Source organism: Oreochromis aureus, linkage group 3 (assembly GCF_013358895.1).
Source record: "Oreochromis aureus strain Israel breed Guangdong linkage group 3, ZZ_aureus, whole genome shotgun sequence".
Lineage (NCBI taxonomy): Eukaryota > Metazoa > Chordata > Actinopteri > Cichliformes > Cichlidae > Oreochromis > Oreochromis aureus.
In genome coordinates, this window is record NC_052944.1 from 117,049,159 (window position 1) to 117,065,668 (window position 16,510).

The 16,510-nt window shown below is 40.3% G+C and overlaps 1 pseudogene; it reads left to right on the plus strand.

Moving 5' to 3' along the window:
• The first annotated feature begins 2,758 nt into the window (after window positions 1–2,758).
• LOC120435129 lies at window positions 2,759–7,790 on the plus strand (annotated as a pseudogene).
• Window positions 7,791–16,510: the final 8,720 nt, after the last annotated feature.

The following is a 16,510-nucleotide window of genomic DNA, read 5'->3' on the forward strand; positions in this document are numbered from 1 at the left end:
CCGAACATCATCGGTGTGGGAAATCCGGTCCACCAGACCTTGGATGCGGGCAAAATCAACTTCCCGGGCAGAGCCTGCTGAGTCCATGTTTGGTCGCGTCGTTCTGTCATGAAACGCTGTGTGGCAGGCAGGAGTAGGACCCAAAATGCAGGCGTTCAGACTCAAGGTGTAAACTCAAAGTCACAGCTTTATTGGCTGGCAGGGAAACAGGCATACAAACTAAACTAAACTGGGAAATATAAACTTACACTTGAGGGAGAGGCACACGAGGTAACACACAGCTTGAGGGACGACGCGACACTGACTCAGAGAAACACAGGGTTTAAATACACTGGGAAGTAACGAGGGGAATGAGACACAGAAGGAGAGCACAGCTGGGAGAAATCAGGACTGACGAGACAAGGGAGCAAAGCAGGACACATTTACATAAGACACGGACTTTCAAAGTAAAACAGGAAGTATGACACAGAGACACGAACTTGGCACAGTGGAGACAGCAACTAAGAAACACAGAGACATAAACCATAAGACAGAGGACTCTAAGAACCGAAAGACACAGAGGGAAACTCAACATGCAGACGGACTACACAGAACAGAGGGGACACAGAGAAACACGAAGGGCAAGGGATCGAAACTAGAAACGATACAACTCACAAGCACAATATTACAAAAATCATAAAGAATTAAACATGCTGGGTCAGGGGACCCAGGACCCTGACACTGGCTAAACAATGGGGTGGAAACTTTGGCAGAGCCCTGGATGACAATAGTGCGGCCGGCCAGAACACGCACTGGAGCCTTGCTTAGTAGCCTCACAATTCCAATGCTGCCATTCTCCTTCTGCTTGTGTGACAGCTGTAATGTTTTCAACACCGCTCTGTACCCGTGAGTGCCAGGCTGATAGCTCGGATGCTGGTTAAGATACTGTTCATACAGTGGTTCCAGGGTATTCATCCCAATTAGCACAATAGCGGGGACGTCAGGATGTGCGTCTGGAACAACTAGAGCCAATGTTGTCACTTCATATTCTCTGGGGAACTTGACGGAAATCTCAATGTATCCAAGATATGGAATGGTCTGACCCGCAGCACCTTCCACTTGGAGGAGGTCATGGAGTGGTTGAATCTGTTGTTCATGAAGATGCTTGTTGTAGAAGGATACAGGTATTGTAGTTACCTGTGATCCTGTATCAAGCAGGCATTGCTGTGGATGGCCTGCTAGGTTCACCTCTATTGTGCACCTTGACCCAACTAACCCATGAGGTAACATTGTGGTTGCCTTCGGACGAGTGTGTAGGTCTATACAGTGAGCAATTTCCTCCTTGTTCCTTTCCTTCTTTGCGGGACAATGTGGGTCCTGCACAGTTCCTGTACGTCCCATTACAGAAACTGTATCTAGTTTAAATGTCCAGTTGATGAATTCCGCTTCTGCCATTTTGGTTTCCTTTCACTGAACTGTTTGCGTTTTGCATTGACCAATGCAGAATTGGGGCTGTTCTCACACTGTGGTCTAATGTGTCCATCTTCCCCACACCTGAAACAGAACCCAGGCTTGGGGTTAGGGGATATATTCCCCTGTGTATCCGTTCTTTGCTTCTGGTGCTGCTTTAGAACAGGAGTACAGGACTGGTGAGACTGGGAGGCAGTTAAGGCGGCAAGTTGCTCTCACCCATCTGCTGGGTGAGAGTGGACAACGCAGCACAAACCCCCTTTTCTTCTTCTACTGCGAACTGAGCTTGAGCTGCAACTCTGTGTCTTGGTGTTCTACGGTGGCCCTGAAGTGCAAACCACAAAAACAAATCACAAAACGCACAACAAATTGAAAAGCACAACAACAAATTGAAAAGCGCAAAAACAAATTCACTAAACGCAAAAACAAATTGAAAAGCGCAAAAACAAATTCACTAAACGCAAAAACAAATTGAAAAGCGCAAAAACAAATCACAAAACGCACAACAAATTGAAAAGCGCAAAAACAAATTGAAAAGCGCAAAAACAAATTCACTAAACGCAAAAACAAATTGAAAAGCGCAAAAACAAATTCACTAAACGCAAAAACAAATTGAAAAGCGCAAAAACAAATTGAAAAGCGCAAAACAAATTGAAAAGCGCAAAAACAAATTGAAAAGCGCAACAACAAATTCACTAAACGCAAAAACAAATTGAAAAGCGCAAAAACAAATTGAAAAGCGCAACAACAAATTCACTAAACGCAACAACAAATTGAAAAGCGCAACAACAAATTCACTAAACGCAAAAACAAATTGAAAAGCGCAAAAACAAATTGAAAAGCGCAACAACAAATTCACTAAACGCAACAACAAATTGAAAAGCGCAACAACAAATTCACTAAACGCAAAAACAAATTGAAAAGCGCAACAACAAATTCACTAAACGCAAAAACAAATTGAAAAGCGCAAAAACAAATTGAAAAGCGCAACAACAAATTCACTAAACGCAACAACAAATTGAAAAGCGCAAAAACAAATTCACTAAACGCAACAACAAATTGAAAAGCGCAAAAACAAAAGAAGAATCACAAAAACAAATTGAGAAGCACAAAATAAAATTAAGATGCACGAAAACAAAAGAAGAATCACAAAAACAAATTGAGAAGCACAATTACATTAAGAAAACCGGAAAGGGTAGGTACCAGTCGGCAACAGGAGACATCACTGATTGGATGTCCGCGCTGTTCGTCTTTGGAACCGGAAGTTACTCTGCCTGTAGCGCATTTCGTTTGAAAAACGGGTGAATGTTTTGTCCTAGCTATGGGAAAAAGCTGGTTGAGGAGTCACCAAACTTTTGCAGCGGCTGTGGCGAGAGGCTTTATCACGCATCTTGCATCGGAGACACTTCACTCCCATTGAGTAAGTTAATAAGCATAATAAAATGTTTGTTATTTATTGATTTATTAGCCTAGCGTTAGCTGTTTCCAGACCATAGCAGACCAGAGGGCTGTTCCACTAAGCGAGCTCAGAAAATCGAGGCTCATTTGAAAATGCACGCAGCTGTCAAAATGACTGCTCAAGACCTTTCTAGTAGTGAAGGTTTGAGGGCAGTTCTAGTGTTAACAAACCTCGCAGCTAGGGTGCCACGGACCAGACTTGTCCACAAGCATATTGCATAATGAATGAGCAGAAAGACTGCAGGTTAGCCTGGTTCCTGGAACCGAATTTGGGGCAATCGAGCCTGGATTTTCAGAGTGAGCCTGGCTTTTGGGATTAGCTTGCTTCGTGGAACAGTCCTCTGAGCATTTCCACAACTGAAACGATAATAAATTAGTTCATTTATTATGTTTGGTTAACTTTAGGAACTAACACTATTATGTGTCTATACATTAAAACTTAGTGGTGTAGAATTGTATTGGTCAATAGTATCAGTTACATTGTCATTCCTTGGTAGAAATTTTCTAGTGAGATTATTCAGTGTTGTCCTTATTTGCGTGTTGTGTGGACAATGGAATGTCACATGAATGAATGTCTTTAATGTGTGACATTGTAGTACATTTTTCCTTTGTTTCCCTTTAGCATCATAGACTACCTCAAACTGCCCGACTCAACCTTCAGCACCTTCTTAGAATACAGAAAAAAAGAAAAAATGAAGAGAGGCAAAAGTTTTCTGAAGGGAGGAAGGGCTTAAAGAAAAGGAAAAAGAAAGGTTCAGGTAGTTTGGCTAGCTCTGTCTGAAAACAAGTTGAGGTTAATTTTCTAATGACATTCTTTTGTTATTCCTTAGGGGAGTTGTGTAAAAATGTTCAGTGTACTAAAGCTATCCAGAATAAGAACAATTGTTTATGAGTAATTGTACATTTAGGTTGTCAGGAAGATCCTCTTTTGCAGTTAATAAATATTCAAGTTTGAATAGATCTGCTTAGAGTCATTTTAGTATCTACTTGGCCCATTGTTCATGTCTTTTCCTTACAGATAAATGTCGGCTTGATGACCATTAAAAGGGTGGTTTGAAGCCATACCGTGGAAAAACTATTTTCCTAACAACAGACCCTGACGCTACTGCCACAAGTCTGCTCAATCAAGCTGTTAAAAAATGAAGGACTTTAACAAAGATCTAAAAGATGGACCTTTCCTTCTTCTGTATCCGGATGGCACTGAGGTCATTACTGTCCCTGGAACACAAAGACCATTTACACTTGAGGCTTATAAGGCTGAAGTTGGCAAGCCTTATCAAAGAATCACTGTTTTCATCTGCTTGAAGAGTGACTTTGAAGATGGTAAGCTGCTAATGTTTGTTTGGATTTTGACACATTCCCTTAGTTTCAACAAATGCTAATTTTGAAATTGTGAAATGATAACATTACGCATAAAGCACCCAAGTCAATAGCATACCTACATTAAAATGGTGAATGGCCTGTATTTGATATAGCACCTTCTAGGGTTCTACAACCCCCAAGACACTTCACAACAAAACCAGTCATTCACCCACACACATTCACACACTGCTGGTGATTAGCTACAATGTGGACACAACTGTCCTGGGACTCACTGATTGAAGCAAGGCTGCTGTACACAGATGCCACCTATCCTCCCACTACCACCACCTGGCATGGAGGGTGAAGTGTCTTGCCCAAGGACACAACAAATGTGACAGACTGAGCAGGGCTCAAACCTTCAACCTTTTGATTACAGGGCGGGCTTTTAACTCCTCTGCCACCATTGCTCCCTAAATTAGCTTGTATATGTTATGTTTCTTCCTGGAAACATGAAATTCAGCCATTTTGGATCTACTGAGTCATGAGTTTTAAATGCTAACTTTATGCCTTTCGTATTAATCTATTATTGATGATCAAATAAAGTTTCATACATTAGTATGAATTTAGTTAGCTTAGCTTAATTTGTTTTCATGTTTTGTAGTTGGAGAAAACTCAGACTTGTCTGACTCTGACCCAGAGATTGTTATTAAAAGGCCCTCTGAGTTTGATCTTGCTGATACACTGGTAAGTACAATTTAAAATTTTTATAGAGTTTTCTTGTTGTTTAGCCACCACCATTTGCCTCAGTTCAGTAAAACAGTTAATAGTTATATGTGAAATACATTTTGTGTGTGTGTGTGCGTGCGTTCAGCGTGCGTGTGTTTGTTTGTTTGTTTCAGCCATTGGAACTTCAACATGAAAGCAGTCCTTTACAGAAAGCGGCAGAATATGAGTAAGTGATATTTGAAGAACATGTAATCTTTTACTGTTTTTGCCTACACTATGTATTAATGAGATATACACTTTTGTCATTCTTTCTGTATATGGTTTTTGGAACATGGACTACATAATACTTGTATTGCTTGTTTGTTAGTTAATCAAGATGCTTAAATATTTTCAAAGTGTCAATTAATATTTTCACAGTACACAACAAAAATGCTTTTCTTTGTTCTCTAAGGAAGGGTGCTGGGGATCTTGTGCTTGCTAATGAAGTACAACAGGTAAAAACTATTTTATTAGTAAAACAGTGCAGCAGACAATCTCCACCGCCTTTACTTTGCAATTAGATAACGATTCACTGTTTGCTGAGCCCCAGAAGAACCTGTGTTAGTAATTTAAACATTTGAATCAATTAACCGCCATCTTGTTCTGTACAAGACATCATGCAATCATGAGAGAAGTATATATACCTTTAAAAAAAAAAAGTTTCCCTTTTTTAGAGACACCAATTTGCAGGCACATGGAATTATTGCAAATTTGGCACTGGAACTTGACCACAAGAAGGTCGGCAGGTTCAATATATCAAGGTCAGCTGTATGGGATGGAGCTGTTAGAGGATTTCGACGCAGCACATACTCTGACAACTACGACATGTTCATCAAGTTTAATGATGATGCTGGCAGCTTTGAAGAAGGTTTGGATACAGGTGGCCCGAGGCGTGAATTCCTCACACTTCTTATGGGCAGTCTGCGAAATCGCCCCATCTTTGATGGACCTCCAGAGAGCCGTTATCTTGTATATAATTCAAGAGGTGGATGTTTTCTCCGTAATTATTACAATGGAAATTTTAATAAAAATTGGCGTATTTTTTTCATTAGCATATTTAATAGCAATTAACCATGATAATTATGTGCCCTGTATAACAGCTGCCAGGCAAGATGAGTACTTTTTAGCAGGAAAGATGATCGCTGTATCCATTGTGCATGGGGGACCAGCACCACATTTCCTCTCCAAGAACCTGGTCAACCACATCACAGGGAATCAGAGTTTCAGCGCCACTGTAGAAGATGTGCAAGATGAGGAGATCACAAAAATTTTACATCAGGTAGAAAATTACCTAGGCTCAGGGAATGGGTTTACTTAGAAGACACTTGGGGCCAGTTTAAAAGATTTAATCGGGATAAAAGTTATCCGGGTTGGATCATATCTTGAAAGTAGATTCTGTAATCTGAAAGGACGGATTTCCAACTCCCAACAACACAAGTGAAATAACAAATTGATTATTTTTTTAATCCAATGTTTGAATGAATCGTAAAAGTAGTGAAAATTATATTTTTGTTTTTCTTACAGTAAACCTTTTTTTTTTTTTTTTTTTTTATAGGTTCTGAAAGCTGAATCAGAGGAGTCTTTGCATAATCTTATTTTGCAAAACAGCACAATCTTCCAAACTGCTGGATGCCTCAGAAACGTCAAGCCTTTTGAGAAACAAGCATTTGTGGAGGAGTACCTCAGATGGTACATCCTTGAAAGAAACCAAAGTGTCATTCAACGGTAAACTCATTACTCCTTTTAAATTCAGGATGGCCAGTTGCTCATCACAGCAACCACTGACATTTTCAGACCTTCAGATGTATATGAAAAAACTGATTCAGTAGCATCGGTGATCTGATGAACAACTAGTTAATTCCTGAGCCACTGTCGCATGCTATTAACCTTTTGACACTAGAACTCTAATTTAGTATACATTTATTGTTCACAATGACCCATAATAATCATAGTCATGCAACATGATTAATTTTTCAGTTATTTATAAAAGAGGTCATCCTTGTTTGACACACTTGTTTATTCCAGTGTGAAAGCACTATTTTTTTTTTTTTAAATGCTAAAATCCCAATGAGCTCTTCTTTTTTTGCTGTCACAGTTAATTTCTGAGCGCTATGAATTGTTTTTGTGTATGAGTGATTCTATGCATTTGAAATCTGTCCAAATTTATAATGAAAGTTCTAGTAGTTAAAGACATTTAAACACAATTTAGAAGACTGCAATAGTTATAGCTATAAACCAATTATTAGTTATTTGTCTATCCTTTGCAGATTTAAAGATGGACTGGAAAGTCTGAATTTTTAAGTGCACTGCAACAAAATTCCAGTGTGCTGGCCCCACTCCTATGCTTCTCTGCCAAGGCCCTGACTGCTTCAGAACTGGAGAGCATGTTCAGACCAGATCTCAGCCCAGCAGGAAGCAACAAGCGGCATAAGGAGGTCCTAACACTTGGCTTTTGGGCAGATTATCTCCTTGATTGTGAAGGTTTGAATGACCATTTTTATTTGTTTATAGTTTTATGAAAGGAGAGGTGAGGAAATAAATTTTCTGTAATGTACTACAGTGTTTACTTTCTTCTTTCAGAGAAGGCAACAGCAGTGTGTCTGGAAGATTTGATGATTTTTGCCACAGGGCTGACGGCAGTTCCACCGGCAGGAATGACACCACCACCACGCATCCAGTTTTTAAGTGTTTCGCCTTTTCCAGTTGCAAACATCTGTGCAAATACTCTGAAGCTACCCATCTGTGACTCATACAGGATCTTTAAGGCCAACATGGACTTTGGAATTCAAAATGCTCCAGGATTTGGATGTTCTTAAATCAGCAAGGTCATCAAGTTACAGTTACTGAGTTACCCTGTTAGGTTCAGCTGCCGTTGGCATACTACTTAACACATTTATGTGACAAGCAACTTCCATATTGTTAAACATTTAGTTGTTTTTCTGAATATTGTGTATGTTGGAAAAGTGACAGAAATGCTGGACACTATTTGTAAATGGTTTTATTAAAGAAAATTTTAAATGTTTCCTTGTGGTTAAATGTTAATATTTAAATCCATGCCAGTTGCTGTATATTATGAACAATATTATATTCAATTTAGCAAGAGGGAAAGGAAACACTACTAACATTAAAAAATGAAGGAAAAACAGAAGGGCTGGAGCACTCAAGTCCAAAGGTTTTATTAGGTGCAAAAAAAGGAAAGAAACTAACGTTTCGACACCGTGTGTGTCTTCGTCAGAGTAACTCTGACAAATGTCATTACAAACTGAAGTTCAGTTGGTATCTAAAACCCAGCTATGTCCTTCAGGGCCAAATACAGTTCTGTGGCCGATTCCCAGTCCTGTGGCTGCTGCAGTGTGTTTTGTTGTACAGCCTGTTGTAAATATTCCCCAATGTTTGGATCACCACACAATCCAACCGGTAGCCCCTCCTCGGGAAACACGTCCAGTTCCCTCTCCTCAACAGCAAATCCACAGTCTCTTGAACCATATCTGCAAAATGAAAATAGAACAGTGAAGGATTTTTTGCTGACAATATGGAACTATATAAATCAACGCATGCGGTGACATGTTATAAACTGCTCTATCATACTTATGTGTAAAATTATGAATATATATTAACGTCTGTGAAGGTTCTCAGTCATCCAGGTCATCGTAGTCAAAGGGTTTGCAAAGAAAAGCGTCTGGACTTCTTTAAGTTGCTTGAAGACGTTTCACCTCTCATCGAGAAGCTTCTTCAGTTCTAAGGTCAAATGGCCGAGAGTCCCAAATCTGGGACTCTCGGCCATTTGACCTTAGAACTGAAGAAGCTCGATGAGAGGTGAAACGTCTTCAAGCAACTTAAAGAAGTCCAGACGCTTTTCTTTGCAAAATATATATTAACCAACTTAAGCAATAACAACACCTTTCATTTAGTTTGATGCAAAAGGTTAATTTTGTTAAGAACTCAAATACCTGTGAGGCAAGAGATAGAGTTCGTTTGGAATCCCCCTGGACACGATGCAAGTCTGCTTGGCGGATCCTGTGTTTGTTCCAGAGGTCTTTGCATTCATCCAGGTCTTTCTGTAGAACCCCTGTGAAGCAGAATCTCAGCAAGCATTGGCGTTCGTGGCTTCCATTGAAGTTTCCAGAGTCTCTTAGGTCTCCAAAAAAGTCCATCCAAAACTGAGACCTGGGTATATAATTAATATTTAAGAATCAATTTAGCTTTGTTCTTGGTCATTTTATAGGGTTTGTTACATTTTGGTCCCATTTAAAACATGCCACAAATGGATGTCAAACAAAGTAATGCATATTAGTTTTCCATAAATATTGTAGCGACCCTGCAGTAATGTTCTTGTTAAAATGCTGTATTCTTTTCACTCTGTTCTGTGTGTTGATTGTGAGGAGTGGAGAGTTTGGTCTGAATTTTTCATTTTGTATTGGCGTCGTTAAATCTAGGCAAGCATGCTCATTTCGGCACAACAGCTGACAATGACCATTTTGAGTTCCTGCAATAAAGTGACGGCTGTTAACGTCTATCTCATCCAACTTTTCAACACGTCCAGCAGGACGCTACTCTATTTTCTTAAATGCATGTAAAAAACAACAATCTGATCAGCTTTCACTGTAGCTTACACCTACCAGACACAAATGTACCCACCTTCCTCTTCTGAAATAAGACCACCATGACTCGATGCGCTGATTCCCAGTAGATGATCCGTAACTGTGGCTTGACGATCCAGCATAATAGTCCGTGTGCGGCGTGACAGAGGGTACACTGTATTGCTGCCATAGTCCCATTCTCAGTCCCAAGTCTGTTCGTAATCTCATTGGTATCACACCAAGACTCTTTACACAGTTTATATAATTGTGAGCTATAACAGCCGGGTTGTTGTTTGTTGCTCCACACACAAGCCACATCAGTCTTCTTGAAAAGCCATCTATACATCCTGACAGGGTTTCAGTTTATCATAGCCATCTACATGCCATATGTAATTGGGCCCCATGGAGTGATACGTGCGTCTTGTGAACCTCCTTCGAGTTCTCAAAGCGATTCCTTGAGGATTTAGTTGTCTCAACAGCCTCATAACTACATCACGCTTGACACGCAGCTTGTGTTTTTGTTTGAGAACTTGCCACATGGTCCGATATCCAAACAATTGTCCTGGTCCTCGAAGCTCGGACAAAATGGCACGCCTCACCTCAGGAAGTGGAGAATAGTTGCCTCGTCTGTACAGTCCAGATTCTTTTAAATGTGTTTTCAGTGTACGCATACTAATTGAAATGTCATGATTACACTTGAGCATATCCAGTATCACCTCGTATGTATGTCCTGAATCAAAAATATTCTCGAATAGTGACAGCTATGTTTGGGTCACCGCTAATGTTCATGTTTGAAAATAATGCGCTACAGGCAGAGTAACTTCCGGTTCCAAAGATGAACAGCGCGGACATCCAATCAGTGATGTCTCCTGTTGCCGACTGGTACCTACCCTTTCCGGTTTTCTTAATGTAATTGTGCTTCTCAATTTGTTTTTGTGATTCTTCTTTTGTTTTTGTGCTTCTTAATTTTATTTTGTGCTTCTCAATTTGTTTTTGTGATTCTTCTTTTGTTTTTGCGCTTTTCAATTTGTTGTTGCGTTTAGTGAATTTGTTTTTGCGCTTTTCAATTTGTTTTTGCGCTTTTCAATTTGTTTTTGCGCTTTTCAATTTGTTTTTGCGCTTTTCAATTTGTTTTTGCGTTTAGTGAATTTGTTGTTGCGCTTTTCAATTTGTTTTTGCGCTTTTCAATTTGTTTTTGCGTTTAGTGAATTTGTTGTTGCGCTTTTCAATTTGTTTTTGCGCTTTTCAATTTGTTTTGCGCTTTTCAATTTGTTTTGCGTTTTTCAATTTGTTTTTGCGTTTTTCAATTTGTTTTTGCGTTTAGTGAATTTGTTTTTGCGCTTTTCAATTTGTTTTTGCGTTTAGTGAATTTGTTTTTGCGCTTTTCAATTTGTTTTTGCGCTTTTCAATTTGTTGTTGCGCTTTTCAATTTGTTGTGCGTTTTGTGATTTGTTTTTGTGGTTTGCACTTCAGGGCCACCGTAGTGTTCCCAGATGTTGCTTCATCCTCAGGGTTTTGCTAGCTTCTCTGTCTTCTTCAGTTCTCAATAGGAGCAACAGTTCTGCAAAAGAAGGTGGGTTGGATTTTCTCTGCTTCAGCTGGAGCTCAGAGATAAGGTTGCTATCCCAACATCCCCTACAGAATTGGCTGAGCAGGTGCCTGTTCACTTCACCCTGCTTGACTCCTCCCCGCTTGACAGCTAAACTCAGGGCCACCTGAAGTCGCTGTAGGTAGCCGGATGGTTTCTCACCCGAGTCTTGCAGTGTGTCCATGAACTTCACATAAAGTTCTTCCCCGTCCTGTACAATTCCATAAGCAGAATCCAGATGTTGAATGTAAGTCTCTGCTGGTAGGTCGGAGTTAAGGTGCTTAACTATGTCCGCTGCAGGTGGTAAAAGACTATCAAGGATGTATCTGGATCTTCGTAGTTCTGAAATGGCTGGGTCCTTTAAGATGAGATCCACCCCAGAGCGCCATGTATCATAGTCCACCTCATGCTGTGGGTGTGGCAGTCTCCCAGAAAACATGCGCAGCCTATGGGATGAACATATGTTTACATCTTCGCTCTTTACTATATGCTCCACAACATACCTCTGTACTTCAGGGGGATTCAACTCAGCTGCAGACATACTGATAGAATGTCCTTCTGTTGCTGTAGAATGTAGGGCAGCTGAAGCAGTGACAGGCATAGCCATGTTGTGGGCTTGTTGGTCCGGAGTGGCAGCCGGTTTGTGCTCAGAGGTGGCAGCGCATTCCTGCTTGAGCCCTTCTGGTTTTCCTGGGTGCAGTTCTGAAACAGCTCCATTTATTTGGGTCATTAGTTCTTGGAGAACCTCAGCAAAATCCCGACCAGACAATTTTGCTACTTGTTTTAAGTCAGCTAAATAAGTCTTAGTCTTTGTGCACCCGACAGTAGCCGCATAGATTTTAGACAAGCTTTTTATATGATATTCATTATCTAAGGGCTTAAACGTATACGGCAGAATCGGACCCAATAAATCAAAAGCAGACCCCGTTTTAAACTCAACGACGAGCATATTATTAAACTCAGAACCAGGTGAGTTTATTGGCACGGAGCGTTCAATAGCACCATACTGGAGAAGAAAATCTTCAACCTCCTCAACCTCATATGCGGGGACGCCACTGACCAACACCGCGTTTGGTATTTTAACACCTAATGACTCCAACAAATCCATGTTCATAGTAATATGATGAGACGGTGAGCCTGAATGTACACAACAATATTATACTTGACACAACCTCCTGGCTGGCTCGCCACTTATTCCTCTTATGTAGCAAGTACATAAGCTAAGATAAATTGAGTTGGTTATGAGTGGTTGGGCTAATTCAGAAGATGTCAGATTCGGCTCTGGGAGGTAAGTGAAGTATAATAAACATACAACCACAGATATTGTGATTAGGGTTGTTATTTACAGTGAAAATAAAGTGCAATTACCAAATACCAATATTTACAAAATCTGCAGACAAGAAAAGATAAAACATGATTCAAGCTTGTAAAATATCAGCTGCACAGTGGTGCAGCAACCTCCTCCAACCCCCGGCAGACAATGTCCATAAAGTTGCTATTTCATGATTGATATAAGTCCATCGCGTATGACAGTCTGTAACAGGTTGAAATTGGAAGTGTGATGATCAGAACTGAGATTCCAAGACTGAGATCTCGGAAGTGAGATTTGGGGGACTGAAAACCAGGGGGGGAGAGTGTAGGCCGCAGCAGCCTACTACCAGACCGCAGGAAGTTGTAGCTGGGGTTCTGGCTCGTTGGGCCTAGCTCGCCATCCAAAGTAGTAGTGTCGCTGTGGTCTCTCCAGGGCACCACTAGCCTGCACTATAATCACAGGACCACTATTAGCAAAATTCATCTAAATTTCCCAAGCTAGCTTTAGTTCCAGTGTACACAATAAGGTTCATGAGAAAATACCAATATACAACAAATACATATCCAACCATTGTAATAAATTAAAATAAATGACAATCTCTAATAACAAAACTACAGCCACGTAGAGTGAGAGTAGTAGTAATGTAGTAGGCCTCAGCCTTAGCTATTCCATCAGCTAATAGCACTGGCATACTGATACAGGTTACAAATACAAACAGACATTCAGACTCAACTCACCATTCACTACGTGCGATGTCACATACGAGGCCCCACGCATCTACCCGCGGCGGTATCAAAGTACTGTTGAACGCAATCCACAATTAATTCAAAGACAAGCCAAGATAGTAAACAGCGAAGAGCGCCGCCCCACGCATTCTGTTGCTTCCATCCGCTAACGCCTCTCCCCCGCATCTTTTCGAGGCGACAACCCGGAAGGCATATATTAGTGCCTCGCGAATGTGATTGGTCACAACAGGCACGTGCAGACTCGCGGCGTGGCATGCGTCATGCCGCGTTGCGATGCCTTCACAGACACGCTCCGGTTGGAATTTAAGATTTCGGTTTAGTTATAGATGCAGTTCTTTTTTATGTGGGTTACACAGCTTTCCTACTTTTGGTAAGTCTGTATTGACAGATTAATGCCATGGTGGCTCGTGCTGTTGCCTCAGAGCAAGAAGATCCTGGGTTCAAATCCACAATGTGGCGAAGTTTGCAGTGGGTTCTCTCTGCACTGTAAAAACTCATCTATAGAATTTACCCAATAAATCGGAGGTAACAATTTGCATAGCCTTTTTTGTGGTTGATTTAGTTCAATATATTGTGTATAAAATAGCTTCAATAAAAAGCTATGAAATACTTAATTAAATTGGGTAAAATTTACCCCATATTTATGTATACATTCAATAGCTACTTACTCATTGAAATTAGGTAAAATTATCTCTTGTTTGCTAGTTGGTAATACCTGATAATTACTAATAAAATTTAATTATTATCAGTTGATAAATATTACCTATTCATATAAGGTAAAATGTACCCCCCAAAAAAAAAAAAAAAAAAAAAAAAAAAGATATTCAAATGGTTCATTATCTCAATGTTTTTATTCCATAAAAACACAGAATGAAGTGCAACACAACAGATAATGCAGACAACACTTTCCAAGGCCACTTAGTCCATTTTAAAAGCCAAAAGCACAGAAACTCTACAAGGTTTATTCTGTGCATGTACGTTATCAAACATATGTATAGATAGAACAGAACACTAACACCAACATTCAATAGTTTCTATGCTGTGAGAAGAAAATTTACAGCTTCATCAAGCTATGTCTGGACAAATATCCTCTGGGAACAAGAGGGGGAATGTGTGTGCATTGCATAAGCTTATTTTTGAGGCCGTGGACCTTGTTCAGTAGTTTCGCCCCGTCAAGTTCCAAAAACAGTTTTTGAAAAGTGTCAAATGTGTTCTTCAGCTCCTTCGGATATTCGAGGTTGAGGGCATATATCTGTCCCATCAGTAGTACACATGCCTTTGTTCGGCTTCCACATCCCTCCATCACTTGGTTTCCCCTCACAATGAACACATCTGATGGATCCTCCTCAGCCATGATGTTGTGGATCACGATCACTTTCATCATATTGTCTGTGTAATCCTCACATTCCTACGTTTTAAAAAGAAATAAATAAAAAGCATACACATGTTTTATTTCATTTAAGATGCTTTTTCAATATATTTCAGTTTATCTAAAAAGGGGAGCGGACAGAAGATGAATGGAGAAGGGGAGAACAGGGGATTGGAGAGGACAGGAGAGAAGAACATTAGGATCCCTTGAGTTAATAAGTAATCTGTTATCAATATGACATACCTGGCAGTCATGAAAAAGATCTTGTCTTTCCCCGAGGTAGCAGATAAGGAGATCCCTTTTCTTCTCAATGCTCTGTGCCTGTAGGGAGATACAATTTAGTAAAAAGACTAAGTCGAGTGATTTACATACATTAAGACTGAATTACTTAAAAACAAAAACATGGCTGATGCCTCTCTCCAGCTTTCAACAGGTGAGAGGCTGGGTACACCCTGGACAGTCAATCACAAGGAAACAGACAGACAGGATAAACAACCATGCATGCACACACTCAAACCTAAGGACAATTTAGAGAGACCAATTAACCTAACAGTCATGTTTTCTGACTGTGGGAGGAAGCCGGAGTACCCAGGGGGGAACCCACACATGCACAGGGAGAACATGCAAACTCCATGCATAAAGACCCTGGGCCAGGATTTGAACCCAGGACCTTCTTGCTACCCACTGCAGCCCTCCATAATTACATATTTGTGAAAAAAGTCAAATAACATACGTCATTCAAAGTGTCCAGCAGAGGTCTCATCTTGGAACCAGCAGCTCCTCCTTTGGCACGCATAAGCTGCAAAAGATAATCACAATCCTCAAAAACCCATGGCACAGTTTAAAACTTTTTTAGATGGGCACCAAGATGTTCAACAAACTACCTCTCATTGTCAAAAGAGCATGAATTACAGACAATGCATGTGAACGAAAGGATGTTGCCTGGCTGGGATGACTGAATGATGCCTTGACAAATGTGTCCTTAATGCACCGCATGGCTTGACAGTGGAAGGGCAATCTGCATGAAGGCAGGCTATGGAGTGGACTCGACCAAAATGCCCATGTACTAGCCTGATGTGTTTCAGCAGGTCTAATCTTTTTGTGGTTGTGAAGATGCACAACTGAGGACTTTGGTTAAGATTAACCAGATTTTCAAGGTCAATGTGATTTATTTCATTTAGAAACTTGCATACCTGTAAAGGATACACCGGGGGTGGGGACGTGGGTGGGTGCGTCAGCCCTAGAACTGGTAACAATGTCATCTATCAGCGAGCCTCTGCTTGTAAAGGACACACGTGAGGACCTGAAAAAGAGGGCAAATAGTGAGTGTCCACATACACAGATTTTTCATGCAACAAAAATAAGAAAATACATTACACAAAATAAATTTTCAGACATGTACCTGGTTACAAGTTATTTATCAACCTGAGTGTCTTTAATGAAGGTAGAAATTAAACATAAGGGGAATATTCTTCTTCAGTTTTTCTTTGCTCCTCTTATCTGAGGATTCTGTGTCTGTTATACTTAACAAGGGTCTGTTATGCAGAAATAACAGATTGTGTACTTATCTCACTAAAATAAAGGCATTGCAATTGCATAGATTAATATTCATGCGTCATGGAATTAGCTTCATAGATGTAATATGCTTCACAGAACATGCCGTATTTCTCCAAATTATAGCCCAGACATATAATATTCTAAATTAATTTGGACCCAAGGTGGTTAAAATAACCAGGTTTCTATATGTGACCTGCTGAATAATTGGGGACTGTTACGTCCCCCCCCGAGGGCAGGAGGGAAAAACACAGCAACTCCGGAAACTCGGTAAAGATGTTAAGAAAAAGATTTAATGGCAGCGCTCTCACAAGATAAATAACCCAAAGTCAAACAACAAATGTGGGGGAGAAAGGGACAGTTAGGTTGTGCCAAAGAAAATACCAA